The sequence below is a fragment of the Phalacrocorax aristotelis genome, chromosome 1 (genome assembly GCF_949628215.1).
Source record: "Phalacrocorax aristotelis chromosome 1, bGulAri2.1, whole genome shotgun sequence".
NCBI lineage: Eukaryota > Metazoa > Chordata > Aves > Suliformes > Phalacrocoracidae > Phalacrocorax > Phalacrocorax aristotelis.
This window is the reverse complement of record NC_134276.1, coordinates 94,144,726-94,156,780: the sequence shown is the minus strand read 5'-3', so window position 1 is coordinate 94,156,780 and position 12,055 is coordinate 94,144,726. Positions and strand designations below refer to the sequence as shown.

At 42.8% G+C, this 12,055-nt stretch overlaps 1 long non-coding RNA gene across 1 annotated transcript; it reads left to right on the top strand.

Annotated features, from left to right (window-relative positions):
- Positions 1–8,164: 8,164 nt before the first annotated feature.
- LOC142052125 (uncharacterized) lies at positions 8,165–10,633 on the top strand. The gene is made up of 3 exons (XR_012658725.1): positions 8,165–8,270; positions 8,895–8,943; positions 10,304–10,633. It is a non-coding gene; the product is annotated as an uncharacterized LOC142052125 (long non-coding RNA).
- The last annotated feature ends 1,422 nt before the right edge of the window (positions 10,634–12,055 follow it).

The following is a 12,055-nucleotide window of genomic DNA, read 5'->3' as shown; positions in this document are numbered from 1 at the left end:
GAATCTTCTCACTGGAGGTCCTTGTCTCCCTCCACTGAAAGTAACCGAGCGAGTAACCTTGGTGCAGGCACCTCTTTTTGAGAACCTCAGCAAGGGGAAATGGACCTCTGCTGTAAAGAGTAACAGTAGTTACCCTACAGTAGCCACTGTAGGGTTAGCAGATGTCATACAGTAATCAAGTAAGAAATGAGGATGACAGATTCTGCTGTACTTCTTTTGTATGAGTATTAAACCACTAAAGCCAAAAGCAGAGCTAAATTAAAATTGCACATATGCTTCTTCTGGCTGTAAAAGACCTAAGTCTTAAACTGCTCATCTTTCCATGTACAAAAGTGTATGCTTTTAGACAGGATGTGTTCTGTATCTTTTCCGCTCAACCAAGCGTAGATGCAGTGTCAATACAAATGGAAGAGAAGTAAGGGTGATTCTCCGATGTCGATCATGTGTCTCTCATCAGGCCATTCTCTGAGGTTTGCCCTCCTCTTGGGTCCCAGAGAAAGTGTGGGCCTCCAGTGTGTGGCTTCAGCTTGAGAAAAATGTGAATTCCCCCCTCTTGCCCTTCTGCACTGCTTCAGCTCCCTGGTTTGTGCTCCCTAAGCATGCCATGCCTCCTCTTTGGCTCTATAAATCTGATGCAGCAAGCCAAGGAGAGGGAGACAAATTGTGGATTGTACAAGGAAAGGATATAATACAGGTGTGGTGGGTGGAGGTAACTGTGGAGGAGTGAGCTGAAGCCTCAAAGCTGTTTCTTCCGTTCTAGTGAATCCATCATTATAGGACACATTCTGGAGATGTGCTTGTTGTGTATTGATAAAATGGAGAATCATGGAATAATTCAGGGCGGGAGGGACTTCTGGAGGTGGTCTAGTTGAACCCACGCTCAGAAGAGGGCTAACTACTTATTGGTGTACTTGTTCTTGTTCACTTCTGCTTGTTTATGTATGTATTCCTTCAGGGAATCCATGCCATCTGATACTTCCAACAGAGCACAGTAGTCCATCCTCAGTTGTAGTGTTGGGACTGGAGGCATCTCCTAACAAATGTCTCACAGGTTAGTCTACCATTTGTCTTGTATACTTTTTACTGATGTAACAATTTAGTGTGCCTTCAGGATTTTTGGGTACCCACATGGTTGCCAGTTTCGTTCCTACCCAGTATTCCACATTTCTCCTGAGCCAAAGGTGAAACGCTGGGCTCCCATACTGCCCTGGTTTCAGCTGGGACAGGGTTAATTTTCTTCATAGTAGCTGGTATGGGGCTGTGTTTTGGATTTTTGCTGGAAACAGCGGTGATAATGTGGAGATGTTTTGGCTGTTGCTAAGTAGTGCTTACACTGGTCAAGGACTTTTTCAGCTCCCCGTGCTCTGCCGGGTGCACAAGGAGCTGGGAGGGGGCACAGCCGGGACAGCTGACCCCAACTGACCAAAGGGATATCCCACACCATATGGTGCCATGGTCAGTATATAGAGATGGGAGAATAAGAAAGAAGAGGGGCAAGTTCGAAGTTATGGCCTTTGTCTTCCCAAGTAACCGTTATGTGTGATGGAGCCCTGCCTTCCTGGGGATGGCTGAGCACCTGCCTGCCCATGGGAAGCAGTGAATGAATTCCTTGTTTTGCTTTGCTTCTGCGCGTAGCTTTTGCTTTACCTATTAAACTGTCTTTATCTCAACCCATGAGTTGCCTCACTTTTACTGTTCTGATTCTCTCCCCCATCCCACTGAGGGGGAGTGAGTGAGCAGCTGCGTGATGCTTAGTTGCTGACTGGGGCTAAACGACGACAACATACACAGGCTGAGCTTCAGTAACAGAAGTGTATTTAGTGGTGTGAACACATTAGCAGGGTTGTACTGGAGGGTCTTCAGGCTGGTTTGAGCACACCGGCTGTTCAATTCAAAATTGGTTCCCACTCTACCTATTAAAACCAGCCATAAGTGGTCCTTACTGCCCAGTACTGCTGGGCCCTGGAGGGCTTTGCCACTGCAGGTCAACTTAGCATCTAGCTCCTCTCCCTGCCTGTTTGGGCTTTGTCCTGGGAATCCACACTCCTAAACGGGTGGCTCTGGGGTTTACAGGGTCACCTCTATCCCTGCCCTGTAATCTAATCAGTTTGTAGGCAGCTGGCTCTTGGGCATTTGGCAGAAAGTAATGAATTAGGCAGAGCTGTTTCATGTCTGCATTAGAAAAGAAGTACTTGTATTCCCCATAAGCCCTTCTTTTACCTTCCTTCCCATGTGTTCTTAAAGAGGAAATTACCACTGAGCACTGCAGAGACCATGCTAGTAGCCAAAATATGGAGGAGCCTGGCCAGGAGTCATGCAGTGGAGGAAGCCCTGAGGATTTCATAGCGTTGTTGTTCTGCAGCCGCATTGCCCGGTCAGTCCCTGGCCGCTCCCTGTATTCTGGTTTCTTACCATAAGTATTTTTTTTTCATTTCTTGCGTTAGACTATGTTGTTCTATATGGACTCCACTTACAAAGCTACACAAAAGCTTTTGTATTTTTTGTTTCATGACAATTTTAAAAATGAAGTGCTTCTTGGCATTGCACAGTGGAATCTGTTAGGAAAACTAAGTTAGGAAAACTAAGTCAACTTCTTATTCTGTTCTTTGTGTACAGTTGATAATGCAAACACAATTTCTGCGTGACACAAGTCATATAAGTTTCAGTGCATGTATTGCCATTTCATCGCAAGGAAAATTATGCCTCAGAAGACAAAGCATGCTATTTCTCAGAGATTACGTTAAATATTGTGTCAGATATTTAAATTATCCTACCTCATTTGAATTCCAATTATACAATGACTGGTCTTGTGCTTTTACACAGCAGAGCTACACTCTGAGACTTGCAGTTGTTATTAATCAAGCTGGTCCATGAGCAGTGGAACTAATAAGGTCTGGTGTCTGACTGATTTGTTTTCTTGTTTCCATTGTCACCATCTTATTCCCAGGCCTGTCCTGTGTCAGCATTTCTCACCTTGGTCTCTGCATCCCAGCCACAATCTTCCCACTTGGTGTGAAGCCTGCGCTGGGGATGGCTTGGGGGGCTTAGCAAGTGCCTGCGGCTGGTGAGTGGGGCTGAGTTACCATTAGCCCATGGTAAGGGGCTGCACTGAATTACTTTTTGCTCCAAGGGTGTCCTGAATTTCTGTCCACTGTTCAGTTTCATGAAACTTAGGAATTGAACAAGAGTTTAATTTCTTTGAGACTCTGTCTTTATTACCAAATTTGGTTGAAATTGGCCAACAGGCGCAAAATTATCAGGATAGTGGGAAATGCTGAATAGGTAGGTGGACGGTCATGCATAAGCATGCAAACCTTGCTTCCTTAAGAAATAAGGCTATAAAGTTTTGGGTTTTGTTTTGGTTTGGTTTTGGATTTTTTTTTTTTTTTTTTGTGAGAATGTACAGTGAACAACTGAAAAGATCTTGTAACAAGATGCTGAAAGTGTGGGTACAGGTATTCATTGCTTACAGAATTGATTCTGCTTACAGAATAACACATTTTCCATTTGGAGAGGTGGGCTAATTTTGGTAAGGATTTCAGCATAGGTGAAAACATAGCAGCTGTTACAAAGTCTCTGAAGAGAGTATTACATTTTTCAGTATCTCTATGTAGACTTATTTGTGACTGCTGAATTGCCATTCAGCTGTCAAAAATGCCAGGGCTTTCTGTAGAGCAGGAGGTTTGAATTCTGAGTTTTGTCTTAACTGGCAAAAATCTAACTTCAAAATAGCATAACCTTGACCCTATCCTGAGCTTTTTCCATAGGCATTGTTATTCCTAGCGTTCCTTCCCTTAGCTTGAACCTACTCAAACTAGCAGGATGGTGGAGCTCTTTTCTGCAGACAGGTCTGTCACAGTCCACAGTTTCTTTGTCCAGCAGATTATGTCCATTTTTTTATGTTCAAGGTGATTTCTAATGAACCACAACTACTCTTATTTGCACAGAAAGCAGTAGTTAATCTGCAGTTCTCTTCATGGTTCTGACATTGGCTAACAGAATAAGGTAGCAAAAAATCCCACTGTGCACTCCACTGTTAATATTAAAAGAAAATAGTTATTTTTGTCTTACTAATTAGTCTGTCAGTACAACATACATTGTCAATTCTAAATTTCCTTAAGTGCATCTCTTCTACAATTGATGCCAGTGTGAGATCCAAGATTTTAATTGTAACATTTTTGTCAGAACCGGAATTTGGAAGCATTTCAAAGTACCGGAACAAAAATCAATATCTGAAATCAAGTAATGTTTTCACCTGAAAGCAGCTAACATTTTTATCCGTAATGTTTTACTTGGATTTTCTGCCATGTACATTTTGCTATTGCCTTTGTGCTAGCTCATCTCGGTGATTGCTGTGGTGAAAATATTAGACTTTTATTAACGGATCATGCTTCTGCTTGCCAGGGCAGGCCTCATCCCGCAGCGTCTGCAGGTGATGAAGGGAGCTGGGGACAGTGACTGGGTCCATGGAAGCCCTGGGACCACACAGCTGCAGACATTGAGTAATAATAATACATGTTGTTGGAATTTCAGGCTATAAGACTAAGTCTGATAAGGAGATGTCCTGGGGTCTTAAATTCAAGTAATGATGATAGTGATGATAATGGTTTTATGTCCTTGATGAAAGATAGCACCTCCAGAAATAAGTTACTCTTTAATGATGTACTAGGAAGTTGGATACGTGCTAATGTGGATGGAAGATTTCCAAGTTCTGAATCATCAAAACTAGTGCAGCATTTGACCTTTTTTAAAAATTTCCATCTTGGCCATACATATTGACCAGGTCTAAATTTCTTAGTTTAACGTATTTGAGACATTCGTAGTGCCAGGTGATATGCTGTGCATTACAGGATAGGTACACACGCATGGTCGCACACATAGGAATACAATATTGTCCAGAAACAAAACCTCTTCCAGGTGGTTTGTTGGGTGGTTGCGGTTTTTTTTTGGTCAAGCAAAACCGTAAGACAAGGCTGGGTTTACAAAAATGAAAACTTTAATATGGGACTTTTTCTGAGGACTTTTTCCCCAGATATTTTCAGCATACCCTAAGGAGTAAAGTAGCCTATGTTACAGAACATGGAGTCATGCAAAATTGCAGGGGTTCGGCTTTGTGCAAGTGAGAGCCACCTGGTGTAGATGCGTTCATGAATCCGCACAATACTGACTTCTCTCTATGGGATCCTGACAAATTATCCCTTACAACTGCAGACCTAGGAAAACAAAAAATAACCTGACTTCACATGTATAGTTTTTGTCCAGTCAAAGAATGAAACAGATGGCTTAATTTAAGACATAGAAAATAAATGAGGTTGATACTCAAGAAAATTACAGTCACCTCAGGAATTTTTTGAACTGACAAATGAAAATGTGTCAATCCAAAAAAGCACAATTCTTGATATATTCCCAGGATGACAGAACATTTGAGGTTGGAAGGGACCTATGGAGGTCATTTGGTCCAACCCCACTGCTTAGGCAGGGTCACCTAGAGCCGCTTGCCCAGGATCATGTCTAGAAGACTTTTTAATATCTGAGTATGGAGACTCCACCACCTCTTTACGCAACCTGTGCCGGTGGTCAGATACCCTCACAGTAAAAAAGTGTTTCCTGATGTACACAGAAGCTCCTGTGTTTCAGTTTGTGCCTTTTGCCTCTGGTCCTGTCACTGGGCACCACTGAGAAGATCCCGGCTCCATCTTCTTTGCACCCTCCCTTCATGTATTTCTATACACTGATGAGATCCGCCCTGAGCCTTTTCTGCGGGCTGAACAGTCCCAGCCCTCTCAGCCTTTCCTCGTATGAGAGATGCTCCAGTCCCTTTATAATCTTAGTGACCCTTTCCTGGCCTCTTGCCAGTAGCTCCATATCTGTCTTGTACTGGGAAGCCCAGAACTAGACACAGTACTCCGGTACTATTCTTGGTCTACTAAATTTTAAGAGTCATAAAAGTTTGGGGTTTTTTTGTGTAAATGTTGCAACAGAACTGAAAATAGGTCTCTGAAGAGAAAATAACTGAGGAGGCCAGAGATTTTAATTCTTAGGAATCCTGAAACAATGCATGGAACACTTGTTTTAAATACAGTGATCATGTTTTCTTGGGAAAGTGCCAAGAACATTTCAAAATCAATTTCTGTTCACATTCATTTACAGCTCTTGCACTTAGTACGCCATCTGTCTTCATTTCATTGCGATATGTTAGGCTGATGGGATGCACAGAAGCTGTGCTATGCTGTGCTGGATGAAGATTGATCTGTAGCAGTTTATGCTATTTTGCTTGTTCAGCATCCAAGGGGGAGGTAACAGAAATGTGAAATATATTATACTCTTGGGTTTTGGGTTTTTTTTTTAGTAGTAGGAGCAAGCTTTTTTAGTGATTTGAAGTTACAAATTAAAATAATATGATATATTGTTATTGGGCTTTGAAAAAAAAATATTTTGCTTTAGTTTTGCACCCTCAAATGTGTAAGCTATGATCCAGGAAATGTTTACACCTGGGATTTACCTTACATGTGTGAATAGTCCCTCACTGCTCTCAGTAAATGTTGTTTGCTCTGAGATTGTTCCAGAATGCCATTAACCGTTTTCGTTTTCCTAGTCTTCAGTTTGCAAATGCCTGTTTACAAAAAGCTAGAGGATATATAAAAATAATTCACAGCTTCATGAATTATGCAGGGAGACATTCTAGCTCCCTTTTGATAAGCAAAATGTTCAGGTACTGAGATGTAAATTGGGATGGGATATTACAAAATTAGACTCTGATTCAGTAAACCATATGGGTCAGGAGTGTTGCTCACATACTTGATATAAAGCACATCCTTGAGTGGATCAGACCTGTACTGCTCTGGCACAGGATATAGCACATTTGCCCTTTCCAGCTTTCTGCAAGTTGTGATTTCTCTGAAGGAGGCAGAATTAAGGCTGTTTAAAGGGCATTTTAAACCTCTTAAGACTTCACAAAGTGACACTAGTGAATGACAGAAAAAACCCCACTGCCTTTCCTCAGAAACGTGGTTATTGTAGGTTCTCTATGTGAGCCAGATGATTCAAGTTCTTTAATGAAAATGGCAATGTAGATAAAGTAAATTATAGATATGTACTATTTATACAAAACATAAATTATATATATGCGTATGTGTAAGCTCATGTTTCAAATTTGAAAATAAAACTTGCATTGGTGAGTCTGCAAATCATTTTGAAATTGAACCATTCCTTTCTCCAATTATTACCTTTACTTTTACACCTCAACAAAGCCAGACAAATGCAAACAGTTATACCTGCCCATTTACTGCCTGGTTTATTTGCTGTTTTCCGCACTGCTGCTGGTAGTCAGCCTTTTTTATGTCACCTCATTGCTTTCAGCACTTGTGCAAAGAAGAAGAGCATCAACACTACTTTTTAGAATCACAACTGTTTTAAAATAATTTGTCTGCATTTGCTGCCTCTTCCTGCTGCCCCTCCCTCCCTGTTCCCTTCTGTCAGAGTCAAATCAGGAAACAAAGACATCAGCTCTCCGGAATCGGGCATTAATGCATAGTTTGATGAGAAGCCTCTCCTTTGAAAAGGACGCCAGGCTTAATCATCAGAAGTCACTGCAATAAAAACTTGGTGATGCTGGCAGGGCTGGATGGGGCTGGCTTTCCAGATGCCCCACATTTGGGTGCTTGTTCTTCAATGCGCAGTGACTTTCATAGACATCCATGCGTGTTACCTACTGTGGAGAAGTTAAACTTCTGCATGTTAGCCCATGTGCACACTGTTCCCTCTTTTTAATGTCGCCTCACCTTCCAGGGTAGGAAGGCTCAGAGGCGCTTGCTGGGGTACTTAGTCACATTTCCCATATTCACTTTTAGATTTAGGTATGTTGTGTTCAAAAGATGGATTTAAGTTTCAGATATTTCTTCTGATTAGAACTACCTTTTCTCATCAGGAGATCTGACTGATGTTTGCGATGGTCTGGACTCCCATTTGCATTAAGGTCCTGGACTCCTATTTACACCAAGGCCCTTTCTTGCGTAATGTGTCCTGGAGCTGTGTCTGGATCAGCCTTGGCTGTCACTCCAGTTGCTTTTCACTGCTTGGACAGTTAAAAAAGATGGAAAACCAGTATATCTGACCTTGTTATGTGCAGGAATTTTCCACTGGCATCCTCCCCACCATTGCCACAGGGGGAGTTTTTTCTGGGTGAGAGAGGACATGTTCCAAGCATTTCATGGCCCAGTGATGACCTCTTCCTAAAATAGCACCTAAAGACCATTAACTTCTGGAACAAGGTAATGAACGTCTAACTCTCCCACCCACATATCCCTGGCACACACGTCCTGGGGGGCATGGGCACTCCCTGCTCACTGGCAGGCAGCAAGTGGAGTTTGAAAGGAGCTCCGTGGCACTTGGGCACGGTTTTTCTGCCAACACAAAATGCTGTCCTTGGATCCCTGTTCTTCACTTTATGGCCCACAGGTGTGACTCTTAAACATGTGAGGTTAGGAACAGAGGTTTACATGTGTTGGCAGTAAAATTATTAGTTAATTCATTGTAGGTCCCACTCTAACCCTTAGCTGAAAACAAATATATCTGAAAAGGCATCTCTGCCTCCATCACACTAGAGAGAGAAGACAAGTTCTGTAGAAGGTACCTTGCTAGGTGCAATTTGTTCCATCACCAAAAACTGTCTGCCTTGCTCTGTTAAAAGTTTGCCATCTTTGGTGCTTGCCTTGCAGGCCCAGAAAGTTCAGGTTTGTGTTCTCCCAAAGAACAAGATCCCACACCAGGGTGAGGAGGCATTCCGATCATGGGACAGAGGAACAGGAGCCAGGATGGCTTGCTGTGAAATAACGCTCCCTCCCTTTGTCTGTTTTCTCCTCCCTTGGTCTATTTTTTCCCTGCTTGTCCTGTAGGCAGGAGGAAAAAGGGATGACAGCTGGAGGAGCTGGCTGCTTCTGGGAGGTAAGTTTCATCTAGTAAGAAGGAGGACATGGTAAAGCATTGCAAACAAGTGAGATGTAGCCATAGCCAGGGGGAGTGTGAGATGAGCCAAGTGTATTAGTGTCACTCAGTGTCGGGGATTTGACAGGTCTTTCATATCTGAGGCACAAATGTCATGTGTTTTGGAGCCTGTCCCTTAGGGCAGCAAAAGCAGGATTAAAGACTTGAAATTAAGGCAGTTTACTTTAAATAGATTCCAAAGATGCCTCCTTCTTCCAGCACTTTCTCCTCCATGTAAGTTAGGTTTTTGTGATGTTAGGAATTAGTAAGAGTAACATCACTTCCAGTATGTGGCATAACTGAGATGAGTTAGGAATTCATAAATGCATTTGGAACAAACAACTCCATGTTACTGAAAATAAGATGAGTTATGTGATTAAAATGAATGCAATCAAATTTGAAGCTTCAGGCACTGCAGCTAAACAAACTCATATCTCTAATCAGCAAATGATGTTCTTTTAAGGAACATTATAATTTAAAATGGAGAAACTACTTTAAAACTGTCCTCTCTAGTGAACAAATGACTACGCAGCAATATTTGCATAGTTGTATATAACATCTTTAAATGGAATTCACAAAGATTTTCTAATTGTACCTCACCAAAACCTTTGCACCTAAGAATCTGATACAAGGGAGACATCTGGTGAGACATCCCCGTAATGCCATGCCTCCGCACTGTCAGATGCACAGCAAGTGGAGCTGGGCTTAGCTCACTCACTACAGAATTCCTCAGTACAAGGCCTCAGACGTAACTGTGTATGGGGGACACTGAAAATTCTTGTGTCCTGGCAAAAACCTGACTTCTTTGATGTGAATTGTCAGTTGAAATATTTATAATACTGGCCTTGGGGATTACAGAACTGGGGAAGGGAAGGGAAGGGAAGGGAAGGGAAGGGAAGGGAAGGGAAGGGAAGGGAAGGGAAGGGAAGGGAAGGGAAGGGAAGGGAAGGGAAGGGAAGGGAAGGGAAGGGAAGGGAAGGGAGAAAAAGAAAGCAACAAAGAGAAAAAAATACAGAATTTCTGTATGTTGTATTTTATGCTTCTCTTTAACATCTGCACACACAAGCAATTTCATACAATTTTTACAAGCTCCCTGTCATTCTTTCCTTTGAGACATTTTAATTAAAATGCCAGTGATGTTATAGGGTAGTGACCCTCTCCCAGAATTAAAGATGTATATTGTATTTTGTTTAAAGGCTGACATGTTAAGTGCTCTTGATTCTACATAAAGACTCCAGTTGCTTGAAATTTGCTATGTGTAATGGTGACAGAAGTGAAAATGCATTTCATTTATTCCACACTGATGCTTTTTTACTCTAAGTTAATGCTCATGGAATGAGGTCAAACATCCACATGACTGGGCCGGGCTAATCCTATGACTGAGAAGAGCCAGGAACATAGACTGCCTCTCAGGCCTGTCCTTTGGTGCACCCTGCTTTTGGAAAGAGTGGTCATGCTGGTGAAATCACTGAATGTGACTCCAGAGAGTCTTGGTCCTACTCCCAGCCCTTCTTTTCATCTGCAGAATGAACAGAGAGGTGAATTGATCCTCTGCAGGAGAGCAGCTTACCTGTTCAATAAAGCACAGAAAACTGGTATGCCTGTTTTCAGAGCTGACATCCATGAAGATGTCTGTGAGACCATACTTGGGTCTCTTGATACGTGAGAATATAAAAGTGTAAAACTTTAATAAAGATATGAAAAGCTAATTATGCTTGATTACCATGGCAGTTCAGTCCTTTAAGCATTTATTTGGAAGTGACATTTTTACTATTGTAAAACTCCACGTATTTTAACACATATTTTTGAATGCATATCTTTGGCTGTATGCCTCTATACGAATACAAAGGTGGAGCGAAAAAAATAAAGCCAGTCCTAAGTTTACTGTGACATTTCTGTCAGAGACTGAGGTAACTGGTTTCTCTTTTGTTGTATTTTCTACTTTTGAATTGCTGGAAACATTTTTTTAACCACACATAAGAAATACTCCAGGCAGTATATTATTTTGCACCCACAATTAGAAGTTGAGTAACTCAATGGAAATCCATCAGAACAACTTATCCTGTGCTGCAGCCATACCTGTTATGAGATCTGATGTCCATATTCCGTTATTTATGAGCAGTCCTGGCTAACGGGGGAGGTCCCAGTTGACTGGAAGTTAGGAAATGTGACACCTATCTACAAGAAGGGCCAGAAGGAGGATCCAGGGAACTGGATCCGGCCTGCCAGTCTGACCACAGTGCTGGGGAAGGTTATGGAACAGATCATCTTGAGTGCCATCGTGTGGCACGTCCAGGACAACCAGGGGATCAGGCCCAGTCAGCATGGGTTTATGAAAGGCAAGTCCTGCTTGACTTATCTGATCTCCTATGACAAGGTGACTCATTCGGTGGATGAGGGAAAGGCTGTGGATGTTGTCTACCTAGACTTTAGTAAAGCCTTTGACACCATTTCCCACAGTGTTATTTTGTAGAAATTGGCGGTTCATGAGTTGGACAAGTGTACACTTCCCTGGGTAAAAAAACTGCCTGGATGGCCAGGCTCAAAGAGTTGTGGTGAATGGAGTTAAATTCAGTTGGCAGCTGGTCACAAGAGGGGTCCCCTGGGCTCAGTGTTGGGGCCAGTCTTGAATATCTTTATCAATGATCTGGATGAGGGGATCAAGTGCACCCTCAGTAAGTTTGCAGATGACACCAAGTTGGAAGTGTTGATCTCCCTGAGGGTAGGAAGGCTCTGCAGAAGCATCTGGACAGGCTGGATCAATGGGCTGGGGCCAATTGTGTGAGGTTCAGCAAGGCTCAGTGCTGGGTCCTGCACTTGGGTCACAACAACCCCGTGCAATGCTACAGGCTTGGGGAGGAGTGGCTGGAGAGATGCCTGGCGGAAAGGGACCTGGCGGTGCTGGTTGACAGCCTGCTGAACATGAGCCAGCAGCGTGCCCAGGTGGCCAAGAAAGCCAACAGCATCCTGGCTTGTATCAGGAATAGCGTGGCCAGCAGGAGCAGGGAAGTGATTGTACCTCTGGGCACTGGTGAGGCCGCACCTCGAGTACTGTGTTCAGTTTTGGGCCCCT